At 37.6% G+C, this 19,616-nt stretch overlaps 1 protein-coding gene and 1 long non-coding RNA gene across 4 annotated transcripts in view; both read right to left on the bottom strand.

Moving 5' to 3' along the window:
* Positions 1 to 19,616, bottom strand: part of LOC143665564 (uncharacterized) — a 398,448-nt gene that overhangs the window by 98,384 nt on the left and 280,448 nt on the right. The window lies entirely within an intron of this gene.
* LOC143665565 (uncharacterized) overlaps positions 1 to 19,616 on the bottom strand; it is a 302,502-nt gene that overhangs the window by 3,758 nt on the left and 279,128 nt on the right. The window lies entirely within an intron of this gene.

The raw sequence follows: 19,616 nt of genomic DNA on the forward strand, positions 1-19,616 counted from the left end.
GTGACCTCACAGGTATACAGACCTGTGACTTTCTTGGCTGACGGTATGGCTGACCACGTGGCGGCTGCAGACTGGACCTAGCAGCCAGCAATGGCCCCGGCAGGGGTTCTACCCACGGCTGCTCTGTGGTGTCAAATGCCTCGCTCGCTCGGGTGAGAAGCCAGGGGGGTATCAGCCTTCTCTGGAGACTCAGCATTACTCCTCCTTGCTCCCATAAGATTACCCTACCGTTGCTCTTCTTTCCTCTGACTATCAGTGCACAGGACAGGGCTGAGATTCTCTAAGCTACCAAACAGCCCAAGTTTTCTGTGGCTATGACAGTTCCCAAGTGAAATTGGGGGAGGCGGGGGGACGGGCAAAAGAAAGGAGGCTGGAAAAAAGAGGAAGCAAGCCCCTTTCCTGCTGCAACCCACAACCTCACATTGTTGGTGTCCTGAGAAGGAAAGAAAAAGAAATGCCCTGGCTGGGTTTGCTCTTCATTCCCAGTGGGTGCTGCCTCCTTTCCCTCGAGGTTGAGCGTGTGAATCATGAACGTGCTGGCACACACGGGGAAATGCAAGCTCCAGTTCTTATGATACAGGCAGTGGCTCCTCAGTTATTCAGAACTGACCATGCCAACAACTCAGGACCCTTTGAAACACATCCACACACCATTAAACAAAGTAAACAAGTAAATAAAACCTTCTTAGAAGTGAGAGTATGCATCATAATATTCACACGTCAAAGCTGGGACAGTTTCTCCTAGAAGAGATTGCCAGACATTTGCCCAGAACCCAACTTATTCTAATTAAGACCCAGTTCCAAGCAGTTTACCTATTGGGTACTCAGCCCACAAATATTAGATACAGAAAAATTAAGGAAGTGTACTACCCAAGGCAGACAGACATAAGGACAGTAGTCTAAAGACAGCTACCTGGTCCTTGAAGAAGAGTTAATTGAGCCAGACAGAGCAAATCCAAACCAAGAACAATGACAAAAAATTTTTTTTCAGAAAATATAACCTACATGCTCGGTTAACTTCCATAATACAGTTTATAGCACAGTAAAATAAATCATGCTTGTAATGAGTATTCTCAATCATTAAGAAAAATACAGATGGTCAAAGCTTTGTTTACGAAAGCAGGAGTTTTAGCACTCTTTTAAAAATGTTGGCACTTCTATAGATAAATTTCCATTTTCTGGAGCATCCACTAATTACTGAAATCATTAGATTTCAATATTCATCTTTAGGGTACATGACCACAAAGCCAAGCGAGAAAATGGAGAAAGTAGATGAAATAAGCAAAATTCAAATTACCAAGCAGCAGAGCTGGAAACTAGGGGATGAGAGGTTTTTAACAAATGTGCATGTGTGAGAAGCTTGCTCAAGCATAGGCCTTCCTCTTCAAGAACACATGGTGCCAGTTCGTGTGCCCTGCAGTGCAGCGGTGGTGCCAGCCAGTGTGCCCTGCAGTGCAGCGATGGTACCAGCCCGTGCGCCCTGCAGTGCAGCGGTGGTGCCAGTCCATGCACCCTGCAGTGCAGCGGTGGTGCCAGTCCATGCACCCTGCAGTGCAGCGGTGGTGCCAGTCCATGCACCCTGCAGTGCAGCGGTGGTGCCAGTCCGTGCGTCCTGCAGTGCAGCAGTGGTGCCAGTCCATGCACCCTGCAGTGCAGCGGTGGTGCCAACCAGTGTGCCCTGCAGTGCAGCGATGGTACCAGCCCGTGCGTCCTGCAGTGCAGCGGTGGTGCCAGTCCGTGCACCCTGCAGTGCAGCAATGGTGCCAGTCCGTGCGTCCTGCAGTGCAGCGGTGGTGCCAGTCCATGCACCCTGCAGTGCAGCGGTGGTGCCAACCAGTGTGCCCTGCAGTGCAGCGATGGTACCAGCCCGTGCGTCCTGCAGTGCAGCGGTGGTGCCAGTCCGTGCACCCTGCAGTGCAGCAATGGTGCCAGTCCGTGCGCCCTACAGTGCAGCGGTGGTGCCAGTGCAGTGCGGATGGAGGGCCCTTCCTTCTTCACAAAGGACAAAGAACAGTAATTCGATATCCTCAATGATCATCAGAACTACTTGCTAAAAAGACAGACTTCCAGGATCCACCCTGGGATATGCTGGTTTGGAATGTCTAGCTGGGACCCTGGAGTCTGCATTTTTCAAACCTCAACCCGGTTAGGAATCATTAATAGGGGAGGTCGTGATTTGGGGAGCCTTGCTGAGTGCCTGGGCTTCTCAATTCAGCCATCTATACCTTGAGGGATACATAACTCATGCAACTTGTAGGGCAGCTGGCTGTGCTTGCCGGGATGTACTCACATGCAGCCTGGCTCCCCACTCTGGACACGAGGGGCCCACATCCTCCCATTGAGCCCAGTGAGCCTCCTAAGAGATTAAGAGATTAATTTTAAGAGATTTCGATTTAACGAGAAACAGTAAAATGATCCATAACTTGCTCTTCTATAAGGCAATTGATCTCTGCCCATCACTACTACCACCACCACCAAAAAAAAGTGTTTGAGCAGAAATAAAAATGGAACTGGGTATTTTACAGTATCAAAACCAGTTACGAGAAAAAACAAAGTTTTGTTTGTTTTTTCCTTAAGTTTCTTTAGGAGGCTGACACTGGTGGTCAGAATATTCCGACTCTAGTCACTTTCTAACTTTCTGCTTCTCTGCTTAATAATGAAATCTCACACTTATGTTCTGCTTACTCCGTTTTGTCCAGAACCATTTATTTGGGCATTCACATTCTCTGGCTGACAGGCTTCATTCTTTGTATCATCTTAATTTCACACAGAAACTCTAAGATCCTCCCAACTGCACAGATTTCTCAAATACAATCTCACAGACACCAAGTTTTTAAAATAAAATAAAATACTGGTGATGAATTTGAATATGCCAAACCTTCCACCTTGGGTAAAACCAAAATCTAGCTATGCTTCTTTGGTATTTCAGCTGCTAGACTGCCTATTCATTAGCTTTTTTTTTTTTTTTTCCATTACACGAATAGCAAACATTGATATCTCTGAGCACACAAAAAAATTTCTTCTGCACAAAGTAAACTCAGCTGTGAACAGAGCAACTTATTTAGCCTCTTTTCTTTTAATGTTATTAAAAGGAAAGTGTATAGTTTGGGTCAAAAGAACGAAAGATTAAAATTGTTTTCTGCATCCTCCTGCAAGATCTCTGTTATGAGTGCCAGAAAAAAGGAAGGGTAAAGTGGCTGCTAGCTTGGACTACTGAGCTACAAAGTTTTCTGTATAATCTTTAGATTCCAACTCCCTGAAAACTAGGATTATAGGTATTTGCCTCCAACTCTACACAGATGTGTTTAAAACCTGAATAGCAGTATTGGTATGTTTGGGGCTTGGTCCACTTTCTCTGAGTACCCACCTCCTTTCAGAGTATATTCTTGGTGTACAGCAATTCTCTAAAATTAAGTGAACTGAAGTTCTCTAGAAATTAGAAAGGTTTCTAAACACATCACAGTATGAGTGTATGTTAGGAGAGTAAGATGGGGTTGAGAAAACAAGGAACGTATTTTTTTGTTGAGTTAATTAAAATTGTGAGTAGTTTACCTACGCTAAAATGAGAAAAATATTATCATTGTCTTTGATTATTGGACTTATTTTAGGTTTAATCTAAATGACCTACAAAAATTCTTCCTTCTGTATGCATTTTGCCTCCCCTATTTCTTAAAATATATTCCCAAAGGCTATATTTATTCACCTTTAAGGGTATCTTACCCATAGCAACTTGATAAATAAATATCTAAAGAAAGAATGAATGGACATTATTTAAACATTTTAAGTTAACATCCCGAGCTTAGAAACAGATTTTCATAATTTAAGAGAACTAAAGGGTGTCATCACAGACAGAACAAGCTTTTTAGTAAGCAGAACTAGGATAGAATTCTAGTTAGCCTCAAGCATTGAGCTTTACCATCTTTAACATGGGTTTAACATTTGAAAATTTTCTATTAAGATTAAAAATAATGTCTGTAAATCTCCAAGCGCAGTCTGGTATATATGATGTTGGTGGTGAGTATGATGAGTGCTCTTTAAGAATCAGTGCTGTGGGGGACAACAGTAGTTCAGTGGTAGAATTCTTACCTGCCATGTGGGAGATCCAAGTTCAATTCCCGGCCCATGCACTTCCCAAAAGCAAAGCAAGCAAACAAACAAATAAAAATTCAACAGATGATGCTTCAATAGCAGGATAGTCACATGGAAAAAGAATGAAATGTGACCCCCACAATATACAGCACACACAAAAAAAAAAGAATCAATGCTGCTGTAAGCACCACTATTTATTTACATCATTCTGTGTGTTGCAATTTTTTTCAATCTCAAACAATCTTACCATTTTGGTTGATATAATTTACTAGAACAATAGAATGTATAATTCAGAAGTGAATAAGAAAACATACTATAAAGTAAAGCATAAATGACTTTTCTATTGGGGGGATATTACTGTATTTCAATGTCCAGAGCTTTAAGGAGCACCTCTTTATTCATCAAAATTCTTGGATTTTAAGAAACATAAGCTGATACTGGTTGACTTGAGTCAAAAAAATGAATTTATTAGCACTGTAAGGGGTGGTTCATAGAACTGAAGGAAATGCTTTGTAATTAGGTCTTGGGAAGGACAGAAATTACGCATTCTACCTGGGAGTCAAAGTAAAGGGATTAAGAGAGTATGTTCTAAAGACAGTGTGGCCAGAGTATTCCACTTCTAACTACTTTCTAACCTTCTATTACTCTGCTTAATAATAATAAAAGCTCACACCACAATTTATTTAACCTGTCTACTATTGAGGAATATTTAAGTTGTTTCCTATTTTCTATGTTAATATCTTTGCTATATTAAAATGCAACAAACCATTGCATTGAAAATGAGTGTACGTAAATCTTCACATATGTAGTAAGGATCAATAAGATCCTTATCATTTACTTGGCATGAATTTCTAGTTATGAAATTGTGAGTGAAGCAAGAAGTAATGAAAGGTAAACAAACATATTTTAATGGATTAGAAAATGGAGAAATAACAGGTTTAAAAACAAATACATGATGAGACTATTTGGAACTACATAGAGGTGCTGGCTGTATAATACTATGAATGCACTAAAGACCACTGAATTGTTAACTTTAAAATGGCTAATTCTATTTTATGTGGGTTTTTTTTTTTAACCTCACAATTATTTTGAATTTCAAAAAAACAAATACAAAAGTAAATCCTGGGCAGGCCACAGAGACCCAGGTTCAGTTCCCACTGCCTGCCCATGCAAAAAAGAAAAGAAAAAGTAAATCCTTGGATACAATAGGCTTAGGCAACATCAGGAATAGGTATTTTTAAAATACGCACATATAATTTTATGAAATCTCAATAAAGTTGATGCTTATAGAAAAATACAACTTTCCAAAATTGAATAAAAATGTAGATAGTAACTATAAAAAGAATGCAAAACTTTGTCAAAGATTATCACCAGAATATGATTCCAGGCCCCTCTAGTTTTTAGCTTGTATATACGAGCTATACAAACTACCAATAATCACTTGCACATGCTAGAAAAGGTTTTACAACTTCCAGACTCCATTTTAAGAAATCAATATATCCCTAATTTCTGAATCAGAAAAAAAAAATAGAACTAGCATTTACCAAAAAGATTTCAAATTCATGTTTCAATAAGGTTCATATAAGCAAAATTCTAGCATACACAAACCACTATCCTAACAGAATACTCTAAAACTAAAGTTCTAGAGTAATTCACGGTTCCAGACCCTTCCTATCAGCCATACTTTTCTCTCACTACAGAACTAGCTTCTTTAGGGCCAACTCAGTCTATAAGGCTGATGGACTCCCCACTGTGGTCAAACCTCAAGTTGCTTTAGTTTCTGTGAAACATCAGTGAATTTAAGTTACTAAGAATGAGCGTCACCACCTAGCTTCCCTTATAAGAAGCATCCAGATCGCAGCTCCTTCTCTTTGAGAAATGCTAACACAAAAATATAAAAACACACAGAAACAAATCAGGGGACTAGCTGCAAGAGTTAGAGGAAGAAGATACTACTTCAGATGAGAAGAATGAGGGAGCAGGAAAGATGCAGCATTTGTGTTGGTTCTTCAAAGATAGAAGGGTTTGGAGAGATTTGCACAAGCACACTTACTCCATAGTTAGAGAGGAAAGAAAACCCATGATGCGCCAGTCGTGATCATAATAAAATATATTGTCCAACTTAGAGTTGCCAGATAAAATACAGGCTGCCCAGTTAAATCTGAATTTCAGATAAACAGCAGATAATTTTTTAGTATGTCCAAAACATGGAATATTGGGGAGAAACTGCCACAAGGAAAGAAGTGGACTATCCAGTAAGTCAAGCAGGAATGTCTTGAACATGTGTCTCATAGGTTCAAAGAATGTTTTGCTTTGTCTTTCCTCCTTCCCTTACCCCTCAATCCAATATGTAAACTCAGAGGAATACACTGGAAGTTCCCATCCTAGGACATTTCAGGCATATCTAATGTTGGTAGTGAAATAAGGGAAGGGTTCCAAAGTCCCTGACAGAGGCAGTCCCAGAGAAATAGGTACAATGATCTCTGTTCCTGTCTCAATCCTGGGGCAATATGCAGCAAGTTCTCAGAGCTGGCAACTGCACAGGGGCCAACCAGCAAAAAACCAACCAGCCTAAAGGCAAGGAATCCAGGAACTTGGCAAAGACAGCCACTTTTCCTGGATACATCACTGAATTGTGAATTTTAAAAGGGGAGTAGAACTGACCATTATGGTATTTGGGATTTCCACAAAACTGTTTCCAAAGACAGCTGTGATAAATATTTTTTAAGTGGCAGTAACTCCAAAACCAACCACACTATATCATCGTGGTTAAAAAAATGGGGTCTGAAGTCAGAGCCGGGTGTAAACTTCAACTCCACCTATTGCTAGCTCAGTAATCTTACTCAGAATTCCCATCCTCTCTGCAAGACTCAGTTTCCTTTCTGTAAAATGGGAATAATTGTAAAGTGAGGTAATGTAGATAAAGTGCCCATCTCATAATAGTACACAATACAGGTAGTCATTATAATATTCCCATATATTTTTGATGTCATCAAAAGGCAAAGGGAGGGTGCATGCGTAGTTCAGTAGTTAAAATGGCCGCCTTTCATGCAGGAGACCCGGGTTCAATTTCCAGACCATGCACCCCCCCAAAAAAGACAAAGGGAAGAACTGTTGATCTTCACAGCATTCCATTCACTACAATGGGAGAAATCAGTGACCCTGTGGTGGAAATTCAGAGTCCCCATAGTCAATGAGCAATTCTAGCATCTCTAGGCAGCTTTGACATCTCTGGTGTGCTAGGGTCATTCCCAGGGTTCCTGGTGCAGAATAGGGAATTCAAAGTTTCCTACAGGGATGAGCAGGGAGTGGGAAGAGGGAAATATGCCCCAGACCGTGAAAGACTTCAAAATAGAAAGACTTTTGGAGGCAGAGAATATGTGAGATTCCAAGAAGATATCTGAGAACTTTCCTCCCTCAGTGGAGAGAGCTGAGTCATGTCACATACTCTTAATTCAGTGAGGTTTACGGCCGCAGCCATGGAGGGAGAAGATAGTCAGCCTTAATTAGCTTCAAAACAAATGTCCAGAACTCCTGGGATGAATCCAAAATCTAGCAGAACTCTAGTAAAGATATCCAGCTCCTAAACTTAAGTACTAGTTCTAAAAGAATGAAACCAAATCTAGGACAGCTTTTGAAAATTTATCATTTTACTGAGCATTTACATTTGTAAGATTAATTTTAATTAATCATTAACACAACTCTATGAAGTCATATTCTTATTTATAGGAAAGGCTCGGTCATTTCAGTAAGTTCCTTGAAGGAAATTATATGCCAGGGAATGGCAGAATGCTTGACACATTGTTGATGCTCAATAAATATTCATTGAATTGAATCATTCAAAGCCACACAATCAGCTGGTGGTAAAAGACAGGATTTGAACCTTGGCCTTACTCTAAAAACCAAACACTGATTTTATGTCATACTGCCTGCCAAGGTAGGATTTATTAGTCAGGGTTCTCCAGAGAGACAAAATTGACAGGGTATCCTGAGATACACATATTCAGAGACTTATTACAAGGAATTGGCTCATATGACTGTGGGACTGGCAAGTTTGAATTCCATAGGGCAGACCACAATCTGTGAATCCTATAAAGATGATTCTGAAGTCTGACAAGTCCAAAACCCCATAGGGCACACCAAAAGCTGGAAATTGATAAAGGTGATGTTGAAATTGAGTCTGAATTTCCACAGGAAAGTTGGTTGACTAAAACTGAGGCAGAAGTTCTTTCTTATTCTGAAATCCTCCAAGGCTTTTACGACCTTCAATTAATTGGAGGCAGAAACTCCCCATATTGCCGAGGGCAATCTCCTTTGGTTATTGCAGATGCACTCAAGTGACTACACATGCAGATTCATCTAAAAAACACCTAGAGTAACTGTCAGACCAGTCCTTTCTTGACCAAAGCAATTGGACAGCATAACCTACCAAGTTGACATAAGAAAATAACCATCACACAGACTCAGACTAGAAAGCATACCAAGGCAAGCTCCTGCCCAGACTCTTTCCTTACAAACTCTCCTGGGGGTCCACCAAGTTACACTGGGAGAACCACTTAGAGGGGCTCAGGTGCCTTGGGGTGCCTAGGGAGGTTTTAGAACCCTTGGGAAAATTTATGAAAGTAGAAATTGTAACTGATCCTGCTAGTTGCTTCTCTAATATCTGCTTTTCTGTTTTTACCTTGTTAACAGAACCTTGATTTTCTATTTGCTCAGAGAGCCGAAGTTCCCATTTTAAAATATTCACCTCCTAGAAACATTTGGTATCTTGATTATGATAATGATTTCATAAGTGAACACATATGTCAAAACTCATCACATTGTACACTTTAGAACTGTGCAGTTTATTGTATTAAATTATACTTGCATAAAGTAGCTTAGCAACAACAAGAAAAACCAACCTCAGGACTCCCTTATGATCCAGTTCTGGACAATGAGATGTATGCCTAAGTCTATTATGGGAGCTTCCATCAAAAGTATTGTAGTCCTGTAAAAGACTTCAACTGAAATGAACCTCTTACCCTTTGAGTTTCCCTTTTCTTTCGGCCTGGAGATAGACAGCTGACGTGAGAGGATGAGGACAAACGCCTCAGGCTAAGGCAGGTGAAATATGAAGCTAGAAGTAAACTGAATCTTTGATGACTTGCTGGACAGGTTGCACCAGCTCTGACCTGTCCACTTTCTGATTTCTTGGGGTTTTTTGAGCAAAATAAGCCCCTATTTGTTAGGCATGATATAGTATGGTTTCTTCATATTCAGTAGTTTGCAATTACTGAATGACAATGCTCCCGTGCATATCATAAGGCAGAAAACACTGCCCTACTGTCTCTAGAGTCAGTAAATTCCTGTCTCTAGAGTCATTTCCAAAGCCTTTCCAGCCTCACTTCCTACTACAGTCTTCTCTGAACACTTGTCTCTATCCCTAGCAGGTTTTTTGCCATGTCACAAACAAGCCATGGTTTCAAGATCATTAATCTTGAAATTAATCTGTTCTTTCAACCTGATTATAGTGGGTTGAATAGTATCACCCTAAAATTCATGACCACTCGGAACCCCAGAATTTTATGACCTTTATTTGGAAATGGAGATCTTTGCAGATGTAATTATTTAAAGATTTCAAGATCCTCATCAGAAAGGAAGAAGGCATAGACACAGAGAATGCCATCGAAGGCAGAGGCAGAGAATGGAATTATGCTGCACATGCCAAGAAATGCCTGGGGCTACCAGAAGCTGGAAGACACAAGGAAGGGTTTTTCTCTGGAACCTTTGGAGGGAACAGGGCCCTGTTTCCTGATTTCAGACATCTAGCCTCCAGAACTGTGAGACAATAAATTTCTGTTGTTTCAAGCACCTAGCTTGTGATGCTTTGTTACAACAGCCTTTGAAACTAGTACACTGATACATCCTTTCATCCAGAAACCTTTTATAGACACTGGAAGATTCAGAGAATTTATGGCATCCAAATAGTTAGCCAATGGAAAAGTTGAGAAGAAAAAACATATCACCTGAATATAAGCCAGGTGTTCTTTGCTCTAAATACTCCCTACTAATGCAATGAAACCCAAGGATCTCTACTAAAGGATCTGACTTATTCTTGGCTTTTAATTAAGGTCAAAATATCTTGCTTTTTAAAAAAAATAATTAATAAATTGTCATTTATTTGGAATTAGGTGAGGATAGAAAAGCTCATTTACAACAGTGGTCATAAGAAAAACTAATTGTTAAGTATATTTTTCCTGTTTCCATTAGGCCTGATTATACACAGTTATAGGGCTTTTGTTTTATATGTGTAACAGGGCGTATATGTAAATATGAAAATGTAGTCTTACCATAGAAATATATAAAGGATAAGCATTGTGTTCTGACATGTTGTGTGGGGGCCAACGATCCAAATTATTGACCAAAATATTTCGTTTCCAGAGCTACTTATTATGTAACTAGGAGAGAACAATTAAACTTTCCAGTTCATCCATCTGTCAGAAAAAAGAATATTATATTTGCCATCTGTCCAGTTTTCAGATATGACAAATACTGATGAGAGACCTAAACTAAGTATAGGGTTTTATATCAGTTTATTTAAGTGTTGATCAGTATTAAAAACTCTGCTCTACAAATACATTTTTGTTGATTGGTTTGTTGATTGGTTTAGTTTATTGAAATATTTCAAACATACCAAAAGTACAATAACCGAGACAAATTAGTTAATATGGGTCCATTGTTGCTTCTTTTTTCTTTATTCTTTCATAAAGCACACCAGATACAGCTGAAGACCTAATCCCACTGTCATGCCTTCTCTTCTCTCCTTCCATACAGGGTCAATCAAGTTTGGGGAAATCAGTGCTATGCAACACTGTATAATTTTACTATATAGGCAATCATGAATTATTACATATTTACTATTATTATGGTTTTTACATTTTATATATTTAATATCATATGTATATACCTTTAGCAATTTTTAACTAAATATCTTGATTTTTGAATTTATTCATTTTTACACATATAGATTGATGCATGTGCTTCATTTTAACTGTCAAAGAGAAATAACCCATAGTTAATTTAACCATCCCATGACTGGTGGAGAGTTAGATTATTTTCCCTTCTATATTATTTCAATCAATGCTGTAATGAATGTACACATATGCAAACATTTCTCTAAAATATATAACTGTACTTTGATGTAGAACCATTATGCACTCTTGTGCATTTTTATAGGAAAAAAACCCTCTACAGATTTAAATTGCATTGAAAATCTAGGTAAATTTGGGGAGATTTAATATTTTGGGGAGTCCAAACCATGAACTGATATATAACTCCAATTATTTAGTGTCTTTTATGCTCTTAAATAAAATTTCACAACTTTATATCAAAAAAAGGAAAGCTTTGTGATTTTTTTCCTAGGTAGCTTATAGTTTGCATTTCTACAAGATTGTACTGTTATACACAATCTCTATTGAGTTCTTTTTATGTTAAATATTTTGCATTCAGCAAACTTGCCAAATAATGTAAGTTCTAAAGATTCTTTTATCTATAGATTTTCTCGGACTTTCCAAGTGTCTTTATCTGCAGAATCCTTTGGATTTTCTTTCAGGTAAATAGATTATTTGTGGATAAGAACAATGTCACTTCTTTTCAACCCTTGTACCTTTTATTTAATATTCTTATCTTTTTGTGCTAGGTGAGAAATGCAGTATCACATAGAATATCAAGTAGGAATTATGAAAATTGGCATCTTTGTCTTGTTTCTGCCTTTACAGAAGTGCTTCTATTGAGTTATTACCTTTATTAGGTGAGTCATTTTTAAAGATTGCTAAGTTTTAATATCAATATCCAGAAATAGGGCGTTTAATGTATACATAACAGATGACCATAATGAAAAACCTCTAAGACTTGAAATACTCAATGACTGTCCTAAATATTCAGACCAATATCTTAATGGCCCAGCCCCCAATTTTTTCTACAAGTCTGGGGGCCATGGAGAAAAAAATCATTAGTTTCAAAAATAAACTTTAAATATTAACAGAAATTTTAAAGTCATCTCATCTCATTTGATAAAACAAATAGTAAATAACAAATAACTGTCAACTATTAATACCACTATTTTCATAAGAATTAAGGCAAATAATAAAATTCAACTGTAACTACTTAAATCAGTTTTTTAAAAGTGCAATCACATGGTTATTTCTTGCTTTGCTGCTATTACTAGTTTGCCTGATCTGTTTGGAACCATTTTTTTTACAGGCAGAGGCAGCTTCTTGACTGCATTTTTCCCCCACAAATAATCCCTTTACTTGTGAGAAGAATGTAATCCTAAAGTTCATTTGTGAAACTGATTATCTGGAACGTGAAAAACCTTTTCTAATGGAAAATTATTAAAAAATGGTAGTGGGTGGGCCACGGTGGCTCAGCAGGCAAGGATGCTTGCCTCACATGCCAGAGGACCCGGGTTCGCTTCTCGGCGCTTGCCCATGTAAAAAAAAAAAAATGGTAGTTAAATTCCCCCATCAACCCATAAAAAATCTGTTTAATCCATTACATACCAAAAGTAAATACAAAATGTTCTCTTTCAGTTACACCAAATCATCGTATATAGCATAGGTCTATAGTAGTAATTTATAAAGAGGTGATTTTTAAGCTTTCATGATAGGGGCAAGGATTTGTGCATTGGTTGAAAAGGGAAGGTAGATAATCTGGGGCTATAATAATTTGTTTATCCCTTAAATTAGATCTTTTCAATATATTAAGTTATTCCCATTTCAAATTACAATAAATGTAATAAATGAGAAATGCATTAAATTAACTTTGTTATACTCAATGGACTTTGTCTAATGGAAATCATAAATCCAGACAACAGGGCCTTTCTACTCTATATCAGTGTTTGCACATGTAGTTACAAAAGAACTGCCTGAGATTAAACTACATATTCTGGCTTCCACAATCCCTACCCTCAAGAGATACTTATTGATAGGTCTAAAGTGGGAATGATAAATTTGTATTTATAATAAGCACCCCCCCAAATTCTGATGGAATTTGAACCCAGATTATACTTTGAGACATACTTCTTTAAGTTAAATTAATATACCAAATCTCTGAGCTTTCAAATCTTTTACCACCAACACAAACCATATTTCTTTTAAAGCGCCGTGACCCTATGGCAGCCCTTCCTCTCCCCAATCCAAACTTGACTAATAAAAATAGCTCAGGCATCAACTTGTTATTGGAATTAGGGACCTTGCTCCAGATTCTTACTTTACATAACCTCGTAGTTATGTAAAATAAGAATCTGTTTTTATTTACCATCTAATCATTGTCATTTACCATCTAATCATTGTTATTCCACAGTCAATGTGACTGAGCGATAAATTGCAACATTTTATCCAATATCATTGTTTGCATGCTAGAATAAACAGTTTTATTGAGATATAATTTACATACCATAGAGTTCACCAGTTTAAACATATAAGTCCATGGCTTTTAGTACATTTACAGTGTAAAACCATCACTAGACTCTAATTTTAAACTATTTTCATTATTCCCAAAAGAAACCCATATGCACTAGCAGTCACTTTCTATCCTCCTGTTCTACCACTCCTCAAGCCCTAATCAATCATTATTCTACTTTCTGTTTCTATATATTTGTTTATTCTACGTATTTCATATAAATGGAACCACATAGATTGTGGTTTCTTATGATTGCCTTGTTTCACTCAACATGTTTTTGAGGTTTATCCATGTTGCCGCATGTATCAGTACTTCCTTTTTTTGGCTGTATAATATATCACTGCATGGATGTGCCATATTTTGCTTAGCTATTCATCAATTGATAAATATTTGGGTTGTTTCCACTTTTTTGCCTATTATGAATAATGCTGTGAGGAATATGGGTGTATAAGTTTCCATTTCTTTTATATACCTGTAATGGAATTGCTAGGTCGTATGAAAAGTCTATGTTAACATTTTAAAACTTTTTTTCATTATGAACTACAACATATATGCAAAAAAGCAATAAATTTCAAAATATATTTTAACAAGTAGTTATAGAACAGATTTTAAAGTTTGGTATGGGTTACAGTTCTACAATTTTTCATTTTTGCTTCCAGCTGCTCCAAGACACTGGAGACCAAAAGAAATACCAATATAATGATTCAGCAATCACACTTATTTGTTAAATCCCATCTTCTCTGATATACTCTTCCTTCTCTTTTTTTCTTTTTTTGTAAAAAATAGAATATATACAAAAAAGCAATAAATTTCAAAGTACATTGCAACAATTAGCTATAGAACAGATTTCAGAGCTTGGTATGGCTACAATTCAACAATTTTAGGTTTTTATTTCTAGTTGCTCTAAGGTACTGGAGACTAAAAGAAATATCAATAAAATGACTCAGCACTCATACTCATTTGTCAAACCCAACCTTCTCTATATAACTCCACCATCAACCTTTGATCTTTCTCCCACTCTTTAGGGGATTTGTGCTATGCCCATTCTAACTTTTTCATGTTGGAAGGGGCTGTCGATAATATGGGGTAGGTGGATGGAACGAGTTGATGTTCTGGAAATTTTAGCCACTCTGCATTTCAGGACTTATCTGGTCCAGGAACCCATCTGGAGGTCATAGGTTTCTGGAAAGTTATCCTAGTGCATGAAACCTTTGTAGAATCTTATATAATGATCTAGATATTCTTTGGGATTGGCAGGAATATTTTTGGTTGGAGTTTTGCAAGTTATGGTAGGTAGGAATGTCTAACTGATGCTTGCTTAAGAATGACCTCCAGAGTAGACTCTCAACTCTTTTTGAACTCTTTCAGTCACTGATGCCTTATTTGTTACACTTCTTTCCCCTCTTTTGGTCAGGAAGGCATTGTTGATCCCACAGTGCCAGGGCCAGGTTCATTCCTGGGAGTCATCTCCCATGCCATTAGGGAGACGTTCATCCCTGGATGTCATGTCGCATGTAGGGGTGAGGGCAATGGTTTCACTTCTGTGTTGGGCTTGGAGAGAGAGAGAGGGCCACATCTGAGCAACAAAAGAGCTCCTTCAGAGGTGACTCTAAGGCATATCTATAGATAAGCTAAGGTTCTCCGCTATACATATAAGCTTCACAACAGCAAGACTCAAGCTCAAGGGCTTGGCATATTGATTGGGTGTTCCTAATGTTTGACACAGTATCAGGGGTTTCTCCAGTGATAAAGTTTAATAGTTCCATGTTTTTTCTCCCATCCCTCAAGGGACTTTGCCAATACTTTCTGATTATCTGCTTAATAATCTCTGGGATATATCCTGGTATTACATTAAGATATAAGGGACTAAAGGCTCTCTTTCTCAGTCTGGGTCCCTGTGTTTGGATTGTTTAAATTATTTATCCAGATAGATTGAGTTAGATTATGTGCTACAGAAAATTTAGGTTCTGGACAAAATAACTTTTCTCACCTCTCAAAGAGTAGGTGAAGTTCTAAAATACAGGCAATGTCTTCCTTACCCATGCATTCTGAATTACCTTAATCCTGACTGAGCAGCTTCATTCTTATCTCTAAATACCAGGTTATAAAAATATGGAATAGTCCCTCAAAATCCAGAGATAACAATTACCACTCTGGACTAAATGTGACTGCTATAAGAGCTTACCGTCTAGGCTCCAGTTTTCTTATAAGTGTTTTCTAAATGAGATCTTACAGTATTTGCTCTTCTGTTTCTGGCTTATTTTGCCTCACCAAATGTCCCACTGGTACATTCACACTGTTGCATGCCTCACAACTTCATTCCTTTATGTAGCTGTACAATGTTCAATTATATGTATACAACTTCATTCACCAATCTACTTCTCAGTCAGTGCATCTTTCAGCCACCTCCCTCTTCTGGGCCTCATATATAAAGTCCAGAGTCAATAATCCATGAATTTTAGATAATTTCATTGTTCCCTAGAGAAAGATAGCCAATAAAGACACCCTCACCAAATAGAAAATCCAACCCCCCCTAACTCTTGACCCTCCCTTCATTATGTACTCCTAGTATATGCTGCAGTATTGTTGATATTTTCCTGTTAAACATAGCCCATAGCATTTTCCCCTATACTCTGAAATGATACACTCTTTGTACAAGATTCATACTTTTACAGTAGCTCATGCAAGAACTTATTATATTTGTAGTGTTAATCAGTGGGACACATGAGTTTATACAACCCCTTTCAGTTGTGTTCATCTTCAATATGATAATATTACTTATAGACCCACTAGTGAACTGCCTTCACTTCTGTCTATTCACTTACAATTAAGTTCAACTTCATTAGCTAACTGTTCACCATCTCAAGCTTCTGTGTATCTCTAGGTCCCCTATATTCTGTATTATAAGCCTCTGCTTTTACCTTTACCATGGTCATAAAAGTGGAATCATACAGTTTCTATCCTTTTGGGTCTGGCTTATTTCACTCAGCATTATGTCCTCAAGGCTCATCCATCTTGTCATGTGGTATGTTAACATTTTCAGGAACTACCAAACTGTTTTCCAAAGTGGCCGTAAAATTATATATTCCTATCAGGAATGTATGAGGGCTCCATTTTCCCACATCCTTGTTGGCACTTATTTTCTTCGTTTTTATTCTAACTATACCAGTGTGAATTGGTATCTAATAGCGGTTTTGATTTGAATTTCCCTAATAGCTAATGGCATTGAGCATCCATTCCTATACTTCTTGGCCATTGGTACTTCTTCTTTGGATAAATATTTATTCATATCCTTTCCCATTTTTCACAAGGGTTGTCTTTTTATTACTGAATTTCAAGAGTTCTTGATGTATTTTGGGCATGTCCATTATTAGCTAAATGACATGTAAATATTTTCTGTCTGTCTGCAGGCTGTCTTTTCACCTTCTTAATGATGTCCTTTGAAGCACACATTTCTCATATTATGTGAAGAAGAAAATTCTTCCAATTTAGAGCATAGATCAATTAAGTGAAAAACAGGACACATTGAGTTGAATTTTATTACCTCTCTTCAAAATGCAGTATAGAATGATCATTCCTAACATTCACTGTGAACAACTTGATGTATTGACCTACCCATCCAATTAATTTAAGCTACTCCACAACTTAAAAAAAAATTCTATAAGCAACCATTTTACAGATCTTCCATGGTTACCAGACTCTTTTTCTTAGCATCAGTAATGTATTACTATATAACATCTAAATCTCTCTGTCTTCCCCAAGCTTCATTAGCTTTATGTGGCTGCTACCTCCGTAGAAATCAGGTCTCTTTTTCCAAAGGGCACTTTCTAAACTAAGTCATTGCTCCATGAAGGCACTCTGCCAGCTGAAGGAAAACAAACCCAGTTACAACACAACAGTGAACTGTGATAGGTCATTTGACAGCCTAGTGGAAAACTCACTGTCTTATAAGAACCTGATGGAGAAAAGTGCAGAGTGTCCATTGTATCTAGTATCCTTCATATAACAGCTAGATAGCCTCTTTTTGTGTTTTGCATGGGCAGGCACCAGGAATCAAACCTGGGTCTCCGGCATGGCAGGCGAGAACTCTACCTGTTGAGCCACCATGGCCCACCCTTTTTTTTTTTATATATTTTATTCTTTAGATGTACTTTTAAGACATTATTTGATTGGTATTGATGATGTGTGATCATTCTCTAATCTGTATAGGAAACTTTCAACTTTCTTTCCTAGGTCCTTTGGGAGAGAATCCATTCTCATCTGAGGGTAATGGTTTAAAGGATTCTCTCTTAAAGGCAAATCATGGGCAACCTGAATCTTTGAGTCTTTTCATCCCTACACTTTTAAGGCATTACAAAATGGTTGTTTTAAAGATAAAGAAGACTAATCAGGTAAGTTTTTTATTACACAAAAATACTTGTTATTTCTATAATGAAAAAGTTAGGCCTGCTTGTAATTATGCCTAAGAATCACCCACATAGAGCCTCTTTTGTTTCTCAGATGTGACTTCTCTCTCTAAGCCAACTCTGAAAATAAACTCACTGTTCACCTCCCTACATGGGTCATGACTTCCAGGGGTACAAGCCTCTCTGGCAATGTGGGACATGACTCCCAAGGATGATCCTGACCCTGGCACTGTGGGATGGAAAATGCCTTCTTGACCAAAAGGGGGGAAAGAAATGGACCAAAATAAAGTTGCAGTGGCTAAGAGATTTCAAATAGAGTCTAGAGGTCATTCTGGCAGTTACGCTTATGCAAGCTTCACTCAGATATTGCAAACTACCACAGTATGCCACACCCCAACAGTATTTCTGGAAATACTAGGGAGTACTCTAGGGTCTATCTAAGTCTCTATGAAAGTTTTCCTTAGTAAGTTAATTTTTCCCTGAAGATTGAGAGGAAGATCAAATGAGAGGGAGGGGGTGTGACTGAGAAATTAGGATGTAACAAATGACTGTGTCTACTGACTTATTATACAAACATTTCTTTTTAGTGTGTGGTGTTTTAGAATAGGCAGAAGGAAATTCTTGAAGTTGTTGAACTATTATCCAATAGCACTGATCTTTGATATAACAGCTATATAGCAAAAAAAAAAAAGTTGGTTGCCCATGTTTGTGTGGATCTCCTTCTGGATGTTTTTTTCTCTGTTCCACTGGCATGCACACACACACACACACACACACACACACACATTTCTGACAATACTACCCTGTCTTAGTTAATATACTTGTATTGTAAGTCTTAGAATTGAGTTGAGTCCAGTAATAGTTGTCAGGAATATGGTGGGGAAAGGATGTTTAGGGTTTTCTTTTTTCCCCTTATTTCTTTTTCTGAAGCAGTGTAAATGTTTTAAAAATGATCATGGTGATGAATGCACAACTATGTAATGATTCTGGAACCACTGATTGCATACTTTAGATGGACCATATGATGTGTAAATATATCTCAATAATATTACATTAAAAACATGGTAGATTCAGCAAAAAAGCTCAATTTTTTCAGATAATTTTGGTCCAGAATATCTATATTTTGAGCCATTGTTACCCACATGTTTTATTCTTACTCTTCAACTTTTAATCAAATATTTGCTCATACTTTTCCATTTTGATGCAATTTTATCTCCTTGTCCCTTAAAACCGTTTTCAGGTTCAGAAATACAATCAACTTTGCAAGCATGTTGGCATATTAAATTCTCTCAATATTAATGTGGCTCACAATGATTACCTCTTCTTCTCAAAGGCTTGCAATATAGAAATGAATCAACCCATAATCCTGATCCTACTTTGATCAAGCCTTTCCATGCAAAGATGGATTATAAAACTTATGAAGTTTCCTTTAGTGAAAAGGACTGCAAATGAAGTCACTGATATATAGGACAAATAAAATTTACTGCAGCACCACTCTTAGAAACAGCCACTCACAGGGATACTAATTGGTGATAGAACAAGGGAACAGTGGTATGAGGGACTGGTATTGAACAAGAAATTAAAAGGTCAAATTCCAATCCAAAACTCTGAATTTGAACAGAGTATTTAATTTCTCAGAGTGTATTAATTAGGAATGTGCAGAGATGACTAATTGAAAAA

The sequence above is a fragment of the Tamandua tetradactyla genome, chromosome 21 (assembly GCF_023851605.1).
Source record: "Tamandua tetradactyla isolate mTamTet1 chromosome 21, mTamTet1.pri, whole genome shotgun sequence".
NCBI lineage: Eukaryota > Metazoa > Chordata > Mammalia > Pilosa > Myrmecophagidae > Tamandua > Tamandua tetradactyla.